This window comes from Protopterus annectens, chromosome 10.part0, assembly GCF_019279795.1.
Source record: "Protopterus annectens isolate FY-2018-M chromosome 10.part0, PAN1.0, whole genome shotgun sequence".
NCBI classification, from domain to species: domain Eukaryota; kingdom Metazoa; phylum Chordata; order Ceratodontiformes; family Protopteridae; genus Protopterus; species Protopterus annectens.
In genome coordinates this window covers 89,664,370-89,688,640 of record NC_056744.1, presented here as the reverse complement: position 1 = coordinate 89,688,640, position 24,271 = coordinate 89,664,370, and the positions used below count along the sequence as shown (strand labels likewise).

The 24,271-nt window shown below is 42.7% G+C and overlaps 1 pseudogene; it reads right to left on the bottom strand.

Moving 5' to 3' along the window:
* The window catches only part of LOC122812971, a 97,091-nt pseudogene that overhangs the window by 27,098 nt on the left and 45,722 nt on the right, over positions 1-24,271 (bottom strand).

Here is a 24,271-nt window from a genome sequence, read left to right as displayed (position 1 = left end):
TAGAGTTTTTGGCAGAACTTTTTCAAATGGGATCTTCTTCAGCCACCATCAGAGTTCAGTTGGCAGCCATTGTGAATTTTCACGTTGGATTGTCAGAGACCAGCATTATGTCACACAAGCTTTGTAAAGCCTTTCTAAAAGGAACCCTCTTACTTAGGCCCCCGGTAAAAGAACCACCCACACCATGAGACCTAAATTTGGTGCTGTCGCCTTTAATTCTCCCTCCCTTTGAACCTGCGGCTTCCTGTTCATTAAAGTTGCTCTTGGAAAACTCTTGTTTTAGTAGCCGCACTTCAGCAAGAAGGGTATTGTGAACTTCAAGCCCTTTGTGTTCACCCTCCTTACCTTGTTTTTCACAAAGATAGAGTGTCACTTAGTACTAGTCCGTCCTTTTTCTCCAAAGTACTCTCTGAAAAAAATCTGAATCAGACCATCGATCTTCCTGTTTTTTTTTCCACTTTATACCAATAGGTCTGAATGGAAGTTACATTGTCTAGACGCTCACCGGCCAATTATGCTTTTTCTCTACCTGGATAGAATTTTTGGCCAAGCAGACGTGGAAATCAGAACAGCTCTTCCTGTCTTATGCGGAAGGGAAACAAGGCCTGCCAGTTTCCAGAAGTAACCTTGTCCAGGTGGTTGACCTCTGTTATTATGTTGATTTACCAACTGAGGCAATAAAGAGCTCCCTATTAAGCCCAGAGCTCATTCAACCAGAGCATTAGCCTCTTCAGTAGCTTTTCAGGCAAGATTGCCAATGGATTCCATTTATGCAGCGGCCACATGGGCCTCTCCTCATACCTTCATTTCTCATTACAAGCTGGACATGACCTCTAGAAGTAGGGCTGATTTTGGTTCCACTGTACTCAAGAGTTTGTTCCATTGAGCCACCCAGAACTAAGGTGCTAGGGACGCTGTCCCATCCAGCAAGAATGAAGAGTAGATTGACAACTTAACATTGAGTAGTTATGTACCTACCATAACGCTCCATGGCTGATTTAGTTGTCTTCTTCTCCGCGCTTCTTTCTTGCATCCCACCCTCCATCCCCCTAGCCTGGCAAGACCGAGTATCTCTCAGGAGATGTTTATCATGAGAGGTTAGTTTCCTTTAACTACCCCTTTCCTGCTTCTTGGTAACTCCTTTATAGTTGGAGAGTTTTTGTATATGTATATAGCTTAGGTAGATATAGATATATATATATATATATATATATAGTACATATATTATTATTATGAATATATATATATATTATTGTTATTACAGCATGCATATATATATATATATTATTATATATACATATATATACGTATATATATATATGTATTATACGTACCCGCTATATATTATTATTATTATTACCTGCCACTATTATATATATATATATATATGCAGCATATATATTATATATATTCCCCATTATAATTAGGTGGAGACATGTATTTATAGTGTTAGCTATCAAACGAGATCTTGGGTATATCAGCTTTCTAGCATTAATGGGACATAGCATAGCCTCGAGCCGAAGTACCAAAATAAGCCAGCTCTCGAGCTTTAGTAATAGGTCGAGGAGCTCAGAGAGCCGAGAGGATCGGCTCCAAACCCATCCAGCAAGAAAGAAATGTGAGAAGAAGACAACTAACATGGAACGTTCACGGTAAGTACATAACTTCTCTATTACTTTTCTGTATCCCACCTATTGGCAAGTCTGAGAGTTTCACATTATCTGAGTTCAGTGGTACTTCAGATTGCTATATATGTGTATGTTTTATACTGCCTTTTTTCATTGGGATCTATATCTCTGATTTGGTCTTTACCTCCTTTTACTGCAGTCTTCTTCTTTCCATTTCTGTGAATTTCTTTCCACTGGCCATACTTCCATCTGCACTCTCCTTCCACCCTTAGGCATGTCTTACCTTACTCCTTCTTCCAGAAGACATTTCCCTGCATATCTGTAGCCTTGTGGTTACAAAATACCACTAGATCAGCACCTCAGCATTTTCATCTATCCGTGTAATGCGGGCTTTCACACAGACTCCTTACCTCAGAGGCTTGGTGCTTGACCCGTGTTTATAAGCAGCTGGCTGGACTTTACTGCTGGCCATGAGCTGATGAACACAATCTTCCCAAATGTCCCTACTTTTAGCTGGCATATTGTCGCACACACTAGGCCTAGAATCATGCATTGTTAATGAGCGGTTCCTCAGGCCTCATCTCTGCACGCTTCTTTGTAAATCAGCATTGGGCTCGGTTGCAGTCCTGGTTATAATGCTTCTGAATCACTGAGATGCATGTGTAATCTAAGTCTAGTCTTTACCACGGTTATAATCATATCATATATTCTGTTTGGGAATACTAATCTTTTGTAAAATAATGTATATATTTCCCTGTTTTGTATTCTTGTAGCATTGTAAATATCGTTCTATTTTTTCCTTGTCCCATGTAGAAATGTAATTGAAAGTGTTATTAGACTGTACTTTTCAAAACCACTTCTTTTAACCTTTACTATTTTCAGGGCTTTTCTCCCATGGCATCTTACCGCTGAAAAAAGGCGGGGCTACATGTCTAGTTAGAATTTCCAGATTTTTTAAGTATGTATTGTATATACACACACACACACACACACACACACACACACACACACACACACACACACACACACAAACAAATAAATAAGCCCAGATTAGTACACTATATATAAGTTATATTATGTCAGCACCAGAAAAGGTATGTATGAAAGTGTTTATCCCTTGCAAGAGAGCTAGTCGATTTATAAAGATTTGGTTTATAAGAATTTTACTGGAAACAATGGTTTTGCTTTGGTGTGTCTCTTGCTCCTTCTTCAACCTTTCACATTTTGGCAGAACACCAACTGGTGAGTTCACAAATTTCACATTTTGGCATTTGATCAGCAGATTTATTTGTTTAGTACTAGTTAACAGGATGAGTGGAATGTTACAGAACTCTTTTCAGCCACATCCTGGGCCATATGGCAGGGACAACAAATATTACACACATCAGGCATTTAAATTATTACAGTATATAGAAAGAAGAACACAGGATTTCAAACATTATATTGCATTTACACATTAATACAGTAGATTTGCTTAGTAAATTTAGCACACTGGAAAAGGAAATGAAAGATGGAAAAACATCTTTACTGCTGCAATACAAGTACTAGCATTAGTTCAGAGAAGACCAGTGGCAGTCGTAACAATGTTAAGTAAACAAGAGAAAGAACTATGTCTTTTGGCTTTTTCCGTTGAGAATTACGCCAGTGACCCTGCTGCCCGCTTTAATGATTGGCAGTAGAGTTTTACATGCTGGCTTGCCAGGGCCTAACGCACAACCTTCTTTGAAGTGTAAGGAATGCCCATTCACGCATGTCGGCACACAGAAGACGCCTTCTAACTGAGAATCGAACGCAACGCGTTTAACTGTGAGGGCTATTAGCCAACGCCACCGAGGCACCAGCACCAAGAGAAAGCCTATGAAACATGAAAATTTAGTGGAGCAATTCCCCCTGTTAACCAGCATCCTAAACACATGTGCTTTTGTATTGCTGACATGATAGGGTTTTATGCATTTTATTTTTATTTTATAAACAGTGACACATTTTCTAAGTCACTTGTCTCAAAATGCATCCAAAAATGCAGGTCATAGTTTTATAGAAGGATGCCCTCATTAGGTGGCTAGGGATTAACTGGGGCCAGTTTAATGTTAGGTTGTTACTATCATGAAGAAAGTAACGGCACTTAGTAAGCTGTGTTGACAGATATGCTCCGGGATTCAAGCAATGCTCATTAGTGCAGTAAGTGTGTACACCACGCATACACCTTTCTGATGAAACAGACAGCACATGACATAACTCATAATTCTTCTTTTCCCTAATTTCGCTTTCCTGCTGATATTCCATCCTGCAGTTTTACATAGTGACAGGATTAGATAGGCGAAGGGCACAAAGTGTAGATGAAAGCGTTCACTTAGTGTAATCTTTCTGAGTGACTAGAAAGCTGGCCAAAATGTGATAATGTTTCTGGTTATATATTGTGTAATAACCTTTGATTTTAGGTTTTATTGAATCTTTGCATAATGGTGTTTTGCTAGAGTAGTGCGACAAACATCTCTTCAGTAATTCGCAGAAATGCAAACCATACATTAATTAAGTAATTGGCTCTTAGTGGTGACAGGGCTGCCAGTGTGTGCCTTTTGTGTGTGAAAGACAGCATGCTCATTGGTCTTGCAGTGTTAATGAACGGCCCCTTTCCAAAAAATTTTTGCAGGTAAGTTTTAAGGGAAGGTCCTTCAGAATGGTTAGTGCCCTAGGCCAATTTTTTTTAAAAACTCAGCTTTAAAATATTGTTTAAGGCTAAGCCGTATGGGCCATAAAGGTGTATAAGTATTTAACTCTGTTAAGAATCTAGACTAGGGCAGGTTGGGAAATGTACAGCATTTGCATTTCCTTTATTTTCAGTACACATTCAAGACATTCTGACCGGGTATTTACAGGACCCATCAGCTGCGGGGTCTCAGAAAAAGATCAACTCCCAGCTGGGGACCCTAAACTCTGTTGTAAACTCCTCCATGCGGCTCATTTCCTATGCAGCCGATGGAGCGTAGGCTGCCAGGCAGGCGCCGCTCTAAGGAGACATGCCTGGATGCGGCTTTGCGACTTTGCTGACCCTTCAAGGCATCCTTCACTAACACCCCCTTTGATGGTTCTGCCTTGTTTGGACCTCAAGTGAAGGATACATTGACCAGGTGCGAGCAGGAAGGCAAGACTCTCTCTGCTGTAGGAGTCCATTTTTCTACCCTTCTAGACCATACCCTAAGGGTCAGAAAGGTTGGAAAATGTGGTTCTGCAAACCTCAGGGAGTACTGCCTGACGCACGTGGTGAGCTTCCCTTGAGAGGCAGAGGAGGAACAATAATAGACCAAGCCCGAGGGCAGGGGTGTCCAGAATCAGGTAGCAGAGAATCCTTTCTGACAAACCCTTCCAGCACCCTGAGGAGCTGCCCGACTGTCCACCTTCGAGGCAGTCGGGAAGACTATCACTGTACCCAGAAGCCTGGCATTCCCTCACGCAAGACATTTGGGTATGGTCGATCATATCCGAGAGTTACAAAATTCCCTTTATTCATACCCCACAACCGCCAAAAGGGCCCCTTCCAGATGTTCCACCCAGTCTGAGGGATCAAGCAGCACTAGAAATTTCAAAGCTGCTACAAAAAGAGCCATCCAGCCAGTCCCAGCAGACCAGCAAGGATCCGAGTCTACTCCAAGTTCTTTTTGGTACCAAAAAGACAGGGGACTGGAGACCTATTTTGGATCTCAGCAGACTGAACAAGTCTGTTCAAAGAACGAAATTCCGGATGGTCACGCTTCAGTCCATTCTACCCTTCCTGGGTCAGGACAATTGGATGTGCTCTATAGACCTTCAGGATAAGTACTATCATATCAAAATGAACAGGCGCTCCAGGAGGTTTCTCCGCTTCCGGCTGGGAGCCAGTCACTACCAATTCAGAGCCCTGCCCTTTGGCCTTACCACAGCCCCCAGGGTGTTTACCAAATGCATGGCAGTGGTTGCAGCTCACCTGAGACGAAAAGGATTCCAGGTGTTTCCATACTTAGACGACTGGCTCCGTACTGCCACCACCAAGCGTCAGCTACTTCATTCCAGGGATTATACCCTCCAAATTTGCAACAAGCTAGGTATCTCTATAAACTCCGATAAGTCTGCCTTGTCGCCTTGTCAGTCTATTACCTTCATAGGCGCCGTTTTAAACACTGTGGAACTGTCAGCAAAACTGCCTGTACAAAGGATTTCAGACATTCGAGGTCATGTTCAAATCCTACTACAAGAGAGCAGAGTCCAGGCCAGATTCGTACTAAAAACCCTAGGTCTCATGGCAGCAGCTATCACATTACTCCCCCTAGCTCGCTTTCACATGCGGATCCTGCAATGGATGCTGTTTTCACAGTGGTCCTTTCAACATCTTCCAATGTCACACAGCATTCTAATCACTCAGTCATGCAAAAAACACCTTTCGTGGTGGATGGTCTCCTCAGGTTGTTCCGGGCAGACCCTTTGTCCTTCCTCCTCCTGTGGCTACTGTGACAACGAATGCCTCCCTGATCGGGTGGGGGGGGGGGCATTTTCAGGGCAGGACAGTCCAGGCCACATGGCAGCCTTTCGAAAGCCACCTGCACATAAATGTCTTGGAAATGAGAGCGGTGCTTTTAGCGTTGCAGGCCCTTCAAGACTCTCTACCCACCGGGACTATTGCAATTGAGACAGACAATATGTCTGTAGTGTGGTATATCAACAAGCAGGGCGGAACCAAGTCCTACCCCCTATGTCGAGAAGCACTCAGACTGTGGCAGTGGGTGATCTCTTCTCAACGGTTTCTGGTAGCAACGCATATCCCCGGGAAGTCCAACGTCATAGCGGACAGGCTGAGCAGAGCCATTCTCATGCCCCACGAGTGGTCTCTCAACCAGTTAGTAGTGGAAAACATCTTCAGGAGGTGGGGTCAGCCTTGCTGCGATCTTTTTGCAACCCCTCAAAACAGCAAGTGCCCAGACTTCTTCACCCTCTTCCCTCTCCCAGGTCTTCCCCCCAGAGATGCTCTAGTCCACGATTGGCCCCGGGGTCTTCTGTATGCTTTTCCCCCCTTTCCCTTAATTACTCAGCTAATCCAGAAAGCAACTGTTTTGAGATCCAGAATGATCCTTGTTACCTCTTACTAGCCTTGACAAACATGGTTCATGTTCCTGCAATGTCATCTATTAGATCAACCCTGGCATTTGTACCCAGCGCCAGATCTTCTGACACATCAGTCGGGCGGGCTGCATCGATCTCTCCAATCTCTCAACCTCACAGCTTGGTTGCTCCACTTCCAACCCTAGCCAGGCTTCCCTCAATCTCTCATTCATTTCATGACATCATCCTTGCTTCGCACAAGTCTACTACCAGAAAGACTTATGCTAGCAAATGGAAGCGTTTCTCTGTTTGGGCAGGGGAGAAACAAGTTGACCCCTTTACAGTCCCTGTCCATACACTCTTAGAGTTTTTGGCAGAACTTTTTCAAATGGGATCTTCTTCAGCCACCATCAGAGTTCAGTTGGCAGCCATTGCGAATTTTCACGTTGGATTGTCAGAGAGCAGCATTATGTCACACAAGCTTTGTAAAGCCTTTCTAAAAGGAACCCTTTTACTTAGGCCCCTGGTAAAAGATCCTCCCCCACCATGGGACCTAAATTTGGTGCTGTTGTCTTTAATTCTCCTTCCCTTTGAACCTGCGGCTTCCTGTTCATTAAAGTTGCTCTCTTGGAAAACTCTTGTTTTTAGTAGCCCTTTGTGTTCACCCTCCTTACCTTATTTTTCACAAAGATAGAGTGTCACTTAGGACTAATCCGTCCTTTTTACCCAAAGTACTCTCTGAACAAAATCTGAATCAGACCATCGATCTTCCTGTTTTCTTCCCACTTTATACCAATAGGTCTGAATGGAAGTTACATTGTCTAGACATTCACCGTCAATTACGCTTCTACCTGGATAGTACCAAGCAGACGAGGAAATCAGAACAGCTCTTCCTGTCTTATGCGGAAGGGAAACAAGGCCTGCCAGTTTCCAAAGTAACCTTGTCCAGGTGGTTGACCTCTGTTATTATGTTGATTTACCAATTGAGGCATAAAGAGCTCCCTATTAAGCCCAGAGCTCATTCAACCAGAGCATTAGCCTCTTCAGTAGCTTTTCAGGCAAGATTGCCAATGGATTCCATTTGTGCAGCGGCCACATGGGCCTCTCCTCATACCTTCATTTCTCATTACAAGCTGGACATAACCTCTAGAAGTAGGGCTGATTTTGGTTCCACTGTACTCAAGAGTTTGTTCCATTGAGCCACCCAGAACTAAGGTGCTAGGGACGCTGTCCCATCCAGCAAGAATGAAGGCGAGATTGACAACTTAACATTGAGAAGTTATGTACTTACCATCGTTCCATGTTAGTTGTCTTCTTCTCGCCTTCTTTCTTGCATCCCACCCTCCATCCCCCTAGCCTGGCAAGACCGAGAGTATCTTCTGAGATGTGTTTATCATGAGAGTATCTACTTAGCTACCTCTTTCCCCTTCTTGGTAACTCTTATAAGAGTTTTGTATACCTAGATGTATAGAGGTAGATGTATATTTATATATATATATATATATATATATATATATATATATATATATATATATATATATATATATATATATATATATATATATATATATATATATACATATACATATATATATATATATATATATATATATATATATATATATATATATATATATATATATATATATATATATATTCTCATAATGGTGGGGACATGTATGTCCATAGTGTTAGCTATCAAACGAGATCTGGGTATATCACGCCTAGCATTATGGGACATAGCATAGCCTCGAGCCAGTAAAAATAGCTCTCGAGCTTTAGTAATAGGCCGAGTCAGAGCCGAGGATCGGCTCCAAACCCATCCAGCAAGAAAGAATGTGAGAAGAAGACAACTAACATGGAACGTTACAGTAAGTACATAACTTCTCATTACTTTTCTGTATCCCACCTATTAAGTCTGAGTTTCACATTATCTGAGTTCAGGTACTTCAGATTGCTATATATGTGTATGTTTTATACTGCCTTTTTCATTGGGATCTATATCTCTGATTTGGTCTTTACCTCCTTTTGCAGTCTTCTTTCCATTTCTGTGAATTTCTCTGGCCATACTTCCATCTGCACCCTCCACCCTTAGGCATACTTACCTTACCTTCTTCCAGAAGACATTTCCCTGCATATCTGTAGCCTTGGGTTACAACACTAGATCAGCACCTCAGCATTTTCATCTGTGTACGTGCTTTCACACAGACTTACCTAGAGGCTTGTGCTTGACCCGTGTTTATAACAGCTGCTTGCACTTTACTGTGGCCATGAGCTGATGAACACAATCTTCCCAAATGTCCCTACTTTAGCCATATTGTCGCACACACTAGCCTAGAATCATGCATTGTTAATGAGCCTCAGGCCTCATCTCACACGCTTTGTAAACCGTGTTGGCTCGGCTGCAGTCCTGGTTATAATGCTTCTGAATCACTGAGATGCATGTGTAACTCAGTCTAGTCTTACCATATAATCATATCATATATTCTGTTTGGGAATACTAATCTTTGTAAAATAATGTATATATTTCCTGTTTGTATTCTTGTGCATACATAAATATCGTTCTGTTTTTCTTGTCCCATGTAGAAATGTAATTAGTGTTATTAGACTGTACTTTAAAACCACTCTTTTAACCTTACTATTTTCAGGGCTTTTCTCCCATGGCATCTACTGAAAAAGGGCTATGTATAGTTAGACTTTCCAGATTTTTTTTTAAGTATGTATGTATACACACACACACACACACACACACACACACACACACACAAAACAAATAAATAAGCAGATTAGTACACTATATGTAGTTATATTATGTCAGCACCAGAAAAGGTATGTATGAAAGTGTTTATCCTTGCAAGAGAGCTAGTCGATTTATAAAGATTTGGTTTATGGGGAATTTTACTGGAAACAATGTTTCTTTGGTGTGTCTCTTGCTCCTTCTTCAACCTTTCACATTTTGGCAGAACACCAACTGGTGAGTTCACAAATTTCACATTTTGGCATTTGATCAGCAGATTTATTTGTTTAGTACTAGTTAACAGGATGAGTGGAATGTTACAGAACTCTTTTCAGCCACATCCTGGGCCATATGGCAGGAACAACAAATATTACACACATCAGGCATTTAAATTATTACAGTATATAGCCAGAAGGACACAGGATTTCAAACATTGTATTGCATTTACACATTAATACAGTAGATTTGCTTAGTAAATTTAGCACACTGGAAAAGGAAATGAAGGATGGAAAAACATCTTTACTGCTGCAATACAAGTACTAGCATTAGTTCAGAGAAGACCAATGGCAGTCGTAACAATGTTAAGTAAACAAGAGAAAGAACTATGTCTTTCGGCTTTTTCCGGTTAGGGGTCGCCACTCCGTTCCGCTAATGATTGGCAGTAGAGTTTTACGTACTGGCTTGCCGGGCCTAACGCACAACCTTCAGTGAAGGAATGCCCATTCACGCATGTCGACACACAGAAGACGCTCTAACTGAGAATCGAACGTGCAACGTTTAACTGTGAGGCTACAACGCTACCGCGGCACCAGCACCAAGAGAAAGAACTATGAAACATGAAAATTTAGTGGAGCAATTCTGTTAACCAGCATCCTAAACATGTGCTTTTGTATTGCTGACAGATAGGGTTTTATGTATTTTATTTTTATTTTTTTAAACAGTGACACATTTTCTAAGTCACTTGTCTCAACGTGCATCCAAAAATGCAGGTCATAGTTTGTAGAAGGATGCCTCACAGGTGGCTAGGATTAAGTGGGGCCAGTTTAATGTTAGGTTGTTACTATCATGAAGAAAGTAATTAGTACTGTGTTGACAGATATGCTCCGGGATTCAGCAATGCCTACAGTAAGTGTACACTAAGTATACACCTTTCTGATGAACAGACAGCACAGACATAACTCATACCTTCTTTCTCCTAATTTTCGTTTTCCTGCTGATATTCCTGCAGTTTTACATAGTGACAGGGATTAATAAAGGTTAGCACAAAGTGTAGATGAAATGTTCACTTAGTGTAATCTTTCTGAGTGACTAGAAAGCACAAAAATGTGATAATGTTCTTGAATATATATTGTGTACACTTGATGTAGGTTTTATTGAATCTTGCTAATGGTGTTTGCTAGAGTAGGACAACATCTCTTCAGTAATTTAAATGCAACTACATTAATTAAGTAATTGGCTCTAGTGGTGACAGGCTGCCAGTGTGCTCTTTGTGTGAAAGACAGTGATGCTCATTGGGTCTTGCAGTGTTAATGAACCTGCATATCTTATCTTCTTCTGCTTGCAACAGGAATGTATTTTGCCCAGACAGGGAAGCAATAATTGATGGCAATGACTTTTCTTTTTTCTGCTGCGAGTAAATGTGATATATTGCAGGGTACCTTCAGTTGATGTAAGGTTTTAGAGGTAGTGTGTTTGGTGTGGTTAAAGAAGGAAAGAATATCATTGATAAGAACACAAAGGTATTTTTGATGTCTGGTATAAGGGATTGTTGTCCCATTTAGGAAAATTAATATATGGGGTGAAATTTCAGCTAGTAATTTGGAGGTGTAAGAAAGCACAACAGCTGATTTGGCTGTGTTTATACTTAATTTGTTGGAAGAGGTATGTGGCTTGTTGTAAGTGCTGTGCCATCAGCATACATGGAGAGATGTAGCTGTGGCAAGTCCCAGGGCAAGCTATCTATAAAGAAAAACTCTGAGGACCTAGGACAGATTGTTGAGGCGCCCTACAAGTAAGTAGCACTGTGTTGGAGAAGAACTCTGATCCAGCAACTGACAATAATCTAGTATGTAAGTAACCAAAGAACCATGAGGTTACTTCTGAAGAGAATCCACGGTTTACTGATTAATACACTGTGTGTCACTCTATCAGAGACCTTTAAGACAAGAAAAATATCTGTTAATAAGTCTTTCCCTTGTGGGACATCATATTTACCAGCCTGGCCCCCAGTGATCCATGTCCGTGTCTTCTGCCCGCCCTCCCAGACTTAGTCCAGTGTCGTGGCACCTAAGGGTATCTCTGCTTGCATTCTGGGAGTTTCTTTAGATGCCCTACCCCCTCCCTGCCCCTCTACCACACATGATGTTCATCATGTTTCACTGTTGCAGTCATTACACTTGGGTTATTCTGGTGGCAGGCTACCCGCAGTCGGCCAGAGTTCCAAAGTCTAGGTCCGGCGTCGGTTGCTGTCGCCTCTTCCCTGACACCAGTGCACCAGGGGTATAAAAGATGCAACCGACGCCATTTTCTCCAGTCTTTCTTGCCGCGTGGTGCCTGAAGCAAAAGCAGTTTGCAAGTGCCAGTCAGCCGACTCCTGAGATTTTCGAAATCGAGTTTCAGAACCAAAGTCTTCAATAAAGCTAAATACCCCATTGGGGAAACTTTTTCTTGCTTCAGACCGATGCCAGAAAAAGTTAACAATTGTATTTCTTGTGGGAAGCAAATATCTCATAAGGACTTTCACTCTTACTGTATTCATTGCCTAGGCCCTGACCATGACGTCACTAGTTGTCGGTTTTGTGCTAGATTCAACAAATGCACTATTAAGCGTCGGTTTGAGTTTGCTTCACATTACTTTGGCCTGAGGTTTAACTATATAATGCCGTTGGAACAACCGACGACCGGAATTCATAAAAAATGCAAAGACAAGGAAAAGGACAGGCATCCGAGGTCCAAAACCAACGATGAAGCCTCTTCTAGGCCAGTCGCCAGTTCATAGGTTGATACTAGGCTATCTGCCCTAGGGCATTTATAATCCTAGCCAGAGTGTGTTTGGCTTTCGCCACCCTTTTAGATTAGTAGACTTGCCTTGAATAGTAGGTCACAGAAGATAGCCCTTTTAAAGTTAGTTTACTGTGCCTCTGTCTAGCAGGGACACAGAAGAGATCCCCGGGGTAAACTTACGATCTCCCATCCACTCGTCAAGATTTCTCTTGAAGAGGGTCAGTGAGGGGCTCTGCCTAACTTGGACTGGGATTTTGTTCCAGAGTGAGGGGAGCCTCTGGGATATGAATCTGTCCCTCCAGCATGTCCTATTTATTTCTGTGCTGAGGTTTAAGTCCCTGGAGCATGTAGCTCTAAGGGATTTGGATTTCTTGAGGTGGAGCATGTCCATTAATTCTGGGTTGGACATGGCTTTATACGTCAGGCACAGATCGCCTCTGAGTAGGTGGTAGGCAACTGAGTAGAGCTGGAGTTTCTTTAGCCGAACTGCATAGGGCATCTGTTTGAGTCCCTTGATCCTCTTGGTGATGTACTTTTGGGGTCTTTTCAGTTGCTGCAGATGTTGGATAAGGTACATCCCAAATGGGGCATTGTATTCAATTATGGGCCTGATGAGTGATGAGTAGAGGGGCACAATGACCTCTCTTGATCTAAATGTGAAACCTTTCATGATAAGGTGGGCTATATAGAAGGTCTTTCTAACCACTTTGGCAACGTGATTGTCAAAGGAGAGATTACTATCTACTTGGGTCCCCAAATCCCTAATTACTTCTTCCGTACTTAATGGATTACCACCTATGTGGTAATTTGTGGGCACTTTGTTTTTCCTAAAGGGGATGACTATGCATTTTTTGGCATTTAGCTTTAGGCCATGGCTCTGGTACCAGTTATCCGTCTCTGTGAGACCGTTTTGGAGGATGCTTGTGTCAGCCGGAGAGTCGATTATGGCACCCAGTTTGCAGTCATCTGCGAACTTGGTCAGCCATAGTCCTTCCATGTTAGCCTGTACCTCAGAGAAATATATACCGAACAAGAGAGGTCCCAGGACTGAGCCTTGTGGGACGCCAATTGTAACTGGTTTAGAGTCTGACATGGCACCTGCAATTCTGACCATGTGGGTTCTATCCCTGAGCCAGTTTGCAACCCATCTTGTGACATAGGGTTGATATTTAAGCTGGTGAGCTTATTTATGATGCCCGAGTGAGGTATTGTGTCGGCTTTTTTGCGAGGTCCAGGTAGGCTGTGACTACTACCTTCCTCTTGGTCTATGGCCCTGGTAACTGTTTCAAAGTTCTCAAGAGGCAAGATTTGCCCTTAACAAAGCCGAATTGGGTAGGATCCAGTGTCTGGAGGTTCCCAATGTCTTTGTTTATGAGTTCCATGATGATACGCTCCATAGCTTTGCAGACCAGGCTAGTCAGGCTTATAGGGCGATAGTTTCCGGGGTCCGTTGTAGCACCACCTTTGTGGAGCGGGACCACTGTTGCTGTACGCCATTCCTTGGGTCCATATCCTGTAGTAAGGCTGAGATTGAACAGTGACTTTATGTGAGGGTTAAGTTCTTCTTGGAGTTCATGTAAGACGCAGCCCGGGACACCGTCCGGTGCCATTGATGCTGTGTTTTTTGCTTTGGAGAGGACAGCTCTCACCTGTTCATCTATGATGTCAGGGAGGCTACACTCTGTTGGGATAGACATTTGCTCTTTTGGGGGGGATGGGGGGGAGAAATTTGCACTGAACCTGTCTGCCAGGATGTTGGCAATGTCTCTGGGTTCAGTGTATTTTTTGTCATTTTGCACTAACTCAGATTTATCTGGAGTTGCCACCCAGGTTCCTGACATAACTAAAGAAGGCCTTATGATTGTTTTAGTGTCTTGTGAAATTTTTTCTTTCAAGCTAGCCTTAGATGATTTATGATGGATCGTGGTTTCTTGCTTAGTACGATCAGAGATGCCTTCCCTTTTGGGATTTTGCTCTATCATGTAGTAGCTTCCTCCTTCTGTTGTATAGCTTATTTATGGTCGGGGTCCTCAGACAGGTCTCCTGCCTTTGGGGGAGTGAGTCTTGGTTTTATTTGGGATAGCATGATCCATGCATTCCTGTAGGTGTCCATAGAATGCGTTTGTAAAGGATTCTGCGGTTTGAGCCAGATTTTCCACTGCCCGGGGCTTTGAAGGATACCACCTTGGTTTTGAGAAGTGTGAAGTTTGCTTTTGAGAAGTTCTTCACCGTGGTTTCCTTGGCTGGGGGTGGGGATGGGATATGGATATCCAGTGAGATTAATTTATGGTCTGACCTTACCAATGAGGGGTATACCTCTGGTGTGGAACATAGAGTCCCCATGTTGGTGATGACCAGATCCAATATGTTTTCCCCTCTTGTGGGGGTGGTGACCAGTTGTTCCATAGCATTTGAGTTTATAAATTCTAGGAACCATTGGACGAGGGTGTTGGGGCTTGAGTAGTTTTCCCAGTCAATGTTTGGGTAGTTGAAGTCACCCAATATAATGGTGTTTGGAGAGACCTTCATATTCTCCAGTGTTCTCAGGAAGGCCGAGTGGGGTTCCTGAGTTTGGGAGGGTGGTCTGTAGCAGGCTACAAACTGAAAGGCAGTTTTGCACACTGTTAGTTGCACATGGATGGTCTCCGATGCTTCGTGCAGTGCTACTAACCTGGAGGTGTGGGTATCTTTGATATATATGGATACTCCCCCTCCTTTTGTGGTACGGTCCGAGTTTTGTGGCCGAAAAGCGTGGTATGAAATATAACCTGGTAGTGCTGGGGTGCTTTTGGGAGCCTTGAACCAGGTTTCTGTAAGTGCACAGATATCGATATTCTCCATACTGAGGAGCGCCTCGAGTGCGTGCATCTTGAGGTTTAGACTTCTGGCATTGAGCAGCATTACCCTTAGTTTTTTTTTCATTGTGTTGTCTATGGAGGTGGGCTTGTCTTTTGAGCCTTGCCTAAAAAAGGCACTATGGGGGTGGTAAGAGCCTTAGCCAGTATTCCAAAGCCCAGGGGTGACAGGTGCAAACCGTCCCTAGTGAAGCAACGTGGCTTGTCGAGCATGTCATCCCAGGCTGACAGACACTGGATCCCCTTTAAATGACACCAATACTTTAGCCATTTGTTAAAATTGATTATTTTGTCTTTATATTGTGGCATCATGTTTGGTGAGGGCAAGATGCTACTCAAGGTCAGGGTCATACCGGCCTGGGCTACATGATCAGAGAGCTCCTCTGTGTCTCTTTTCATGTAGTCCAGGGAGGTACGTCTCAGGTCATTCACACCAGCATGTACAATGATGGAGTCATACTTGTACTTGCTTTGGAGTGACCTGAGTGCATGCATTATGTGGCGGATCCTAGCACCCGACAGGCAGCTTACAGTGATCTTCTCCTTGTTCAGTCTGGTGAGTGGGACGTCAGTGTGTCTGACAATAGAGTCACCTATTACAAGTGTATTAGGTGTGTTGTTTAGCCTTAAGAGCTGTGACTGTGTGGCACACTGACTTTGTGAACTATGTGATACATGGGTATTGGTGTGGGGTAGGGTTTGCTTGGATGTCTGCTTTGGAGGTCTCTGCTGCTTAGGCAGATTTTTATTTAGAGCCTCCGAGTATGTTTTTGTGTGTTTATGTGTTTGGTTTGCTGATGCGGAAGGTCTATGTGAGACTGGAATTTTGGTGTGTGTGGTTCCCTTCTCCTCCTGACTGACTGAGCCAGTACTGGGTTGAGAGAGCTCAGCCTCCAGTTTGGCTATATTGTTGCCGGTTCTCAGTGAGGCGCTGCAGCCTGACACCAAGCACCTCAGAGCCACAGGCGTGATCCGACTCCCACGTGGAGACACCAAGGCCACTGGAAACTCAAGGTATTGGGCCTGCGGAAACGATTCCCTCAGATGGGTCCGGAGCCGCTGTGCAGGCATCGGCTTCTGAGGGTGTTTTCAGACCTTCACAGCTTACTATTAAGTCCTCTGCAGCAGCCAAGGCAAAGTCAAAATCACCATTAAAGACAAGAAAACAAGTACAGCATTCTCCAGGACAGTCATCCATGCCAAAGAAACAGATGCTTAAGATGGCTTACTTTGATCAGGGGTTCCCATCCCCCTCCTGATAAAAGGCCTAGGCAAGACACTTGACTATGATTCCTCTCACCAGGTTTCTATTTCCTCTGATTCCTCTTCTGATCAGGGATACTGTCTCCCTCCGTATGAGGATTCTGATGCAGAAGAATCTATACCTTCAGCCTCTCCACTTGAGGATTATTCTTTTGGGGAAACCCTGCACACCATGAGGGAGCATTTCCATTGGGAGAGCCAGGATTATTCAGAATCCAAGAAAAGGCTCAGAGATTTTCTTTTACTGCCTCAGCACAGGCCCCTGGCTATCCCCCTGTGCTTGATATTGTTGATGATGTTTTCTCTGAATCCAGTCTGTCTCCTGATTCTTTACCCCCTGCACCAGTCAAGCCAGGCAGGTACTACAGGGTCCCTGACTCTCATAAATTTCTTTACAAAAACCCTGCTGCTGACCCAGAAACTATTTCTCAGGGCTCCAAAGGGGTTAAGGATTCCACTGCAAAAAATCCTGTTCCCTCTGATAGAGATTCTAGAGCTCTGGATAGATGGGGGAAAAAAGTTTACACCTGCTAGTTTGGCTGTAAGGGCTTTAAACTGCCAGTTTCACGTGCTTAAATATCAACAGTACCTCATGTCTTTATTAAAAAAGAAAATGCTTACAAACTCAGAAAGTCCTGACAATAAGGAAATGCAGGATTTACTGCATGCAGCTGAACAGGTGGGAAAGCATACTCTGCAATGTGGTTTTGATTCATTAGAGGCTTCTTGAAGAGCCGCAGTTACAGGCTCTGTCATTTGAAGGCATGCTTGGTTAAAAGAACAAAGTTTACCTGAACATGTTAAAGTAAAATTATTGGATGCTCCACTACAGCATGATACTTTGTTTGGTGTTAAGGCAGAAGAAGTGTTAAAAAAAAATGGAGGATAAAGCAAAATCAATGCAAACAGTGAAGGATTTCTTTATAGGTTCAACCACCTAGGTTTAGCAGAAACTGGCCTTCAAAAATTGGTCCTTTCCGTGTCAGACAGGCCACAAAGAGGCAGATACAGATGCCCAAGAGGCAGATCTCAGCCCCAAGGCTCCTACAGACCTAAACAATGGGGTGCTTCAGCCCCCAAAGGAGGAGAAGACAAATCACAACCTTATAGGAAACAGTCACAATGACTTCCCTCTACAGATGCCAAGCACTTACCTTTTGGCAGCACCCTTAGGGGGAAAGCTAGCACTTTTCTCACAAAATTGGCACATAATCACCCAGGACAAATGGGTACTGAATATTGTTTCTCAGGGTTACAGGTTCCACTTTCACACCCTTCCAAAATCAAAGGGTATGCCGGACCTGCCACAAAACCAATGGGCAGAGGCACAAAAACAAATTGCTGCCCTCATGGATATGGGAGCTATTCAAAGAGTACCACATCAAGAACAGGGACAAGTATTTTACTCAAGACTTTTCCTGGTACCCAGGAAGGACAAAGCCTGGAGACTAATATTGGACTTGTCAATCCTAAATACCTTTCTGGATGTTCCAAAATTTAAAATGTTAACACTTCAGCAACTTCTACCCATGCTAGGCAAGAAGGCTTGGCTAGTTACTTTGGACCTCAAGGAGGCATACCTGCATGTACCAATCAGACAATCTTGCAGAAGATACCTCAGATTCATAGCTGGCTCGATGCATTACCAATTCTCTGCACTGCCCTTTGGCTTATCTACTGCGCCCAGGGTCTTCACGAAATGCCTGGCACCAGTAATTGCATTTTGCAGACAAAAAGGAATTCAAATATATCTGTACTTGGACGACTGCCTTATTCAAGCAGAGAGCAAGGACATTCTACTAAAACATCTGGTGTTTGTAAAAAGATTACTAATTTACCTAAGGTACACAGTAAACAAAAAGAAATCAAAACTAGTGCCCTCTCAAGAGATAATAATCCTGAGTGCAAGCTTAAATACAACTGCCCAGATGGCTTATCTCACGCCAGACAAACAAAGGCAACTGACTCATTACTTTCAAATGATGGCAACAAAGACCCAGCTCCTTGCAAGAAAAATTCTGCAGGCCCTGGGCTTCATGGCATCCTGCATTCTACTAATTCCATATGCAAGACTGCATATGAGGAAATTACAATGGTATCTAAAAAGTGTTTGGACTCAACATTGCCAAAGTCTGGAAACAATAATAACTCTAATTCCCTGCCTTCAACAGGAGTTTTGATGGTGGTCCCAGGCCTGTCACCACAACAAGGGACAGCCTTTCACATTACCCACAGCCAGGCAGACAATAACAACGGATGCATCGGATTACGCCTGGGGGGCACGGCAGGAAAATGTATTCAGGGCACATGGCCCAAGGAACAAATGCATCTTCACATCAATCAAAAAGAGATGCTAGCTGTACAGAATGCTCTGACAGCTTTCAAGGATCTACTACTTCCAGGACAACTATTACTAAAGACGGACAATACCACAGTTATGTGGTACATAAACAAGCAAGGGAGTATACATTCCTACCCCCTCTGCAGGCAAGCCATGACTTTGTGGAATACAGCACTGACCTATCAGGTACATCTGCAGGCACAATTCCTGCCAGGAACAAAAAACACACTGGCGGACGAACTAAGCAGAAATCGCATGGATCCTCACGAATGGAAACTAAATCCACAGGTCTTCAGCATGATAACAAGGAAATGGGGACGCCCAGACATAGATCTTTTTGCGTCCCCTCACAACTGCCAACTACAAAAATTCTGCACAAGATCTTATCACCCACAAGCATGGAAAGTGGATGCTCTATCATTCAGCTGGAAAACCCTGACAGTTTATGCCTTTCCTCCACTGCCTCTTCTTCCCAAGGTGCTCCTAAAAGTCAGACAAGAGAAACCAAAAATTATCCTGAGTGCCCCAGACTGACCATGCCAGCACTGGTACCCAATCCTAAAGATCTTGTCTCAAGACACAGCCTGGCCTTTACCTCAAATTCCTCATCTTCTGACTCAACAAAACAATCAGATTCTGCACAGTCAACTCAGAACCTTAAATCTGGCTGCATGGCAGATAATATAGCCACTCAGAGCACACCTCTCTCTAAAGCTGTTATGGATGTCATTTTAGAAGTTAGGAGGCCCAGCACTAGGAAATCTTATGCAGAAAAATGGAAGAGATTCTGTGCTTGGAACCAGGCACAAGGACTCGAACCACTTGTTCCAAATATTCCTCAGATTTTACAATACCTAACTGAGATGCTGGACAAAGGCCTATCCTTTTCGTCTATTAAGATCCATGCCTCTGCCATTTCAGCTCATTACAATACGGAACCGCTTATTTTTTCACATCCACTACTAAAACAGTACCTCAGAGGGGCAAAAAGCATAAGACCCCCAAGGAGAGCAGCAATACCTACTTGGGACCTCAATTTTGTTTTAGAAAAACTCACTCTGCCTCCTTTTGAGCCAGCCAGCACTGCTGATATAAAATTCTTATCATGGAAAACTGCTCTGCTCCTAGCAATAACTTCAGCAAGAAGAGTCTCAGAGTTACAGGCATTAATGGCAGTGGAACCTTTCATCATTTTTCATCAGGGCAGAGTCTCACTGAGGACAAACCCAACATTTATGCCAAAGGTGATTTCCAGTGTGGCTCTTAACCAAACCATTCATTTGCCAACTTTCTATCCAAATCCCCAGAATAAGGGGGAGAGACTTCTGCACACTTTGGACATACACAGACAGCTACGATTCTACTTGGACAAAACAAAAGCTTTCAGAAAAACTGAGCAACTGTTTGTAGCTTATGCTGCAGGATCACAAGGAAAGCCTATCTCAAAGCAGACAATTTCAAAATGGATAGGACACTGCATTCGCTTCTGCTATGCACAACATGGCAAATCAGTGCCTAAGGGCATTAGGCCACATTCTACCAGAGCAGCAGCCACTTCAGCAGACTTTCTCAGAGGAGTACCAACCAAAGACATTTTAGAAGCTGCAACCTGGAGTTCAATGCACACTTTCACCAAGCACTGCCACTTACCTCTTTACTCTAATTCCAGAGCAGGCTTTGCCACTGCAGTTCTGCAGGGCCTGGTAGCCTCTCCTAACCCTATTTAGGACCAGCCACCCAACCTCAGCTTTGGGATTCTACCCAAGTGTAATGACTGCAACAGTGAAACACAATGAACATAGTACGGTTGTGTACCTACCATAAATGTAGATGTTGGAGTGTATTCACTGTTGCAGTCCAGATTACCCACCCACCATCCCCCTTTTCTATGCTGGAACTTTACTGTACTTTTCAATTCTATACAACCTATGTGGTGTATTTGTTTGGAGATGAAGGAAATGTTTATTTTACTACATGCATGCTTTTTGGCATACTTTTTTACAGCCTTCCTATTTGGGGCACCTGACATCTGAGGCAAGAAAACTGAAGAAAATGGCGTCGGTTGCATCTTTTATACCCCTGGCGCACTGCCTTTAGGGAAGAGGCGACAGCAACCGACGCCAGACCTAGACTTTGGAACTCTGGTCGACTGTGGGTAACCTGCCAGCAGGATAACCCAAGTGTAATGACTGCAACAGTGAATACACTTGAACATCTACATTTATGGTAGGTACACAACTGTACTATTCATCTGAGAACAACTCCCCTTTTTGGACCATACCTCCCCTACGTAAGTGTCCTCAACGAACATCCTGTCATTTTGGATGGGCACTCCCATCCCTTCCTGCCACTTTGCCAGTTGCCTAAGCCACTAATCAAACCCAGGTCAACTTGGCCATAGTTAGGGCTTTATCCCTGTATGGTACCAGAGCAGCTTAAGCTTTTCTCCATGTTGAGTATATGTGTGTTGTACATGAATAGAAATTCCCATCAGTGTATTATATTAAGAATTGAATCCTTTATGTTCATCATCAGCTCACTGTTGCAGTAGCCTAAGATATGGGTTACATCCTGCTAAGAATAAGACAACTGGCTAGCATCCAAAGCTTTAGGGCACCTTCCATGTGCTCTAACCATCTAAACTTGAGGAGAGCCATATAAACTTAGTGGTTCAGGCCCCAAGCATTCAGAACATTTTTGCTGTGAAAATGCACTTTCCCTGTGGTTGACTAAGTGATTGACAGTCTGGTAGCACTTTAAGGCTGGGCAGATAAGTACTCCTAGGGGAAAACCTTCCACTTTATCAATACTTCTGAGGAAATGTTTACTTTATCTTTAGGAAACTATTTAAGCTAAGAACTGTGTTTTTAGTAGTCATCACTAAAAATGTTATCTCACAAATGTTAACTTTTCTCAGGTTTACCTATCTGGGGAAAAAAACATTAAAAACAGTTTTTCGGGTAAATATCTTTTTTGTTGAAAATTAAAGGTAGGTGCTTGAACTTGAGGTTTTGGGGTTGTCACTATAACGTTTACCTCAAAATTTTAAAATCCTGTTAGGTGGTTCACTGACTTCAATGCTTTTATCAGGCACCTTTTCTGTCTAGAACAAGGAGCAGGCTTTGAGCTCTTTGGTTCTTTCCTCCCCATCCACAAGAAGAAAAAAATTATAGGAGTCTTCAGAAATCAATCTAGCTTCCTCACTGCCCCAGCCACCAATTAATGTTTCTGCTGTGGCCAGATCAGGTACCTCTGTCTGCTAATTTTTTTCTTGATCCCAACGGTGTTTCTCCTCAAGAATCTGATAAGGATCAGGAGATAGGCACACCCTATATGGCTGCAGGCTTGTCCTCTGTGGGCAATGGATAACCACTCTTATTGGTCTCAGAGGAGAGAGTGGGCCGTGAATCTGACCTAAAGAACTTGATTCCCAGAAAAGAGCCACATCTTGGGGTCTATCTTTGTCTATGGTTTCCGTGTCTTCTGCTTCACATTCACCAAATGGGATAGGTTAATTAAAGAACCAAAGAGAACTTGGCCAGTCTTAAAGTGTACCACAAGGGCAGCTAGCCTAGTACTTGCTTATAAACCTATGAACACTGGACAGATAGGGAAGATTGACTAGGTTTTGCAAAGGGCTTTTTTCAAGACATTGATTCTTTAAATTCTGATGGCTCACTAAATGTTAAAAGAAACTCTTTCAGATTCAGATTCTAAGTGTGAAGGACATAAATTAGACTGGGGTTGTATCTCTCCAGTGAATATGCCAATGCCACAAAATCGGATTCCAAAGAAAGTTATTTTTCAGATTCTCCCCTGACATGTTCTCTTTTTCTGAAATTATATCCAGAATGAAAGAATTATTTCAGTGAGAACACAGCAAAATTCTAGTATCCCAGCAAAAATATAGTGACTTATTACAGTTGAACTCTCCTCTGTCTTCAGCTGTTCCTCCTGTTTTACCAACATTAGAGGATTTTTTGACAGCCAGCAGTATGCCTGACAGTTAACCTCCCACCCAAAAAGTCTGATAGATTATATAAGGTTCTTGAGACCCACAAATTTATATTTTCAAATCCAAGTCAGACTCTAGTTATTTCTTTGGCAAAATCATATTTTGCTGAACATCTTATGAATACTAATCCTATTCCTTCTGATGAAGATGTGAAAGCTTTTGACAGATTTGGGAAAATATAGTATTTTCCCTAATTTAGTCTTCAGAAGTTTGAATTGCTAGGCTTGTATGTCAACATTTCTGCTTGCTTCTTATGAAACTATGAGAAAGTTAACTGCTAAACTCCATTCTTCAGAGATTAAGGCATCTCTGAATTTAATAACCTCTGTTTCTCGGGTAACCAAGCACTCTCTCTGAAGTGTTCATATGATTCTGCTGATGCTGCATCCAGAGCAGCTGCTAATGGATCAATAATGAGAAGGTTTCCTTGGTTACATACACAAAATTTACCAGAATATGTCAAAGATGAGATCTTGAATGTTACCCTAGATAGATATTGCTTGACCCTTTTCTGCTGGGTTCCTTAAAATATTTGCCGAAAGAAGGAATTTAATTTGGGGGACACTCAGATTTTTCAACCCTACTTGCCAAAGTTTAATAAGATCTTTCTTTCCAATTCAGGATCCTTTTATAGGAAATAGAACAAACAGTCTCAGCAAGATTCAGGCAAACAGTATTTCAAAAAGCAATGGCAAAGATACTCAGCAAAGGAGAGGGAACTTCCCAGAACCAAGAACAGTCTAAACAGTTAGATTGACTGCATGCTCCTTCATTTGTTTACTCTTCCCAACCTGGCATACCATTAAATCCCTAATTCTGTGTCTTCATTCACTTGAGTGACATCAAATAACTTCAGACGCTTGGGTTCTGAGACTCATTCAAAAAGGCTACAATTGGCAGTGGTAGTTCCTCCTTTTCAAGGCATTCCTCCTCATCTGTCAAACCAAACTGTCCTGTTTCCTGCAGTCCTAGAATAAGTGCTGACTCTAGGGGTAATAGAGCCAGTTCTCCCAGACCAAACATGGAAAAGATATTGTTCAAGAATTTTTCTGGTGTCAAAGAGAGAATACAGAGACCAGTCCTAGACCTTTCCTTTCTAAACCTTCACAAAAGTTCCAGATTTCAAGATGCTTTCCCTTCATTTTCTGTTACCCCCTCATCTCACCTGTCAGTTTGTTGTTAATGGTAGATTTGAAATATGCCTGTCATCTCAAAGACATCACACATGTTTTAAGATTTTATGTGTCTGGCTTCTATTTTCTGTTATTTTTCTTACTCTTTTGACTTTTTACAACTTTCAAGTGTATTTACAAATTGTCTGGCCCCAGTAATAGCATTCACATTTTTCCATATTTAAAT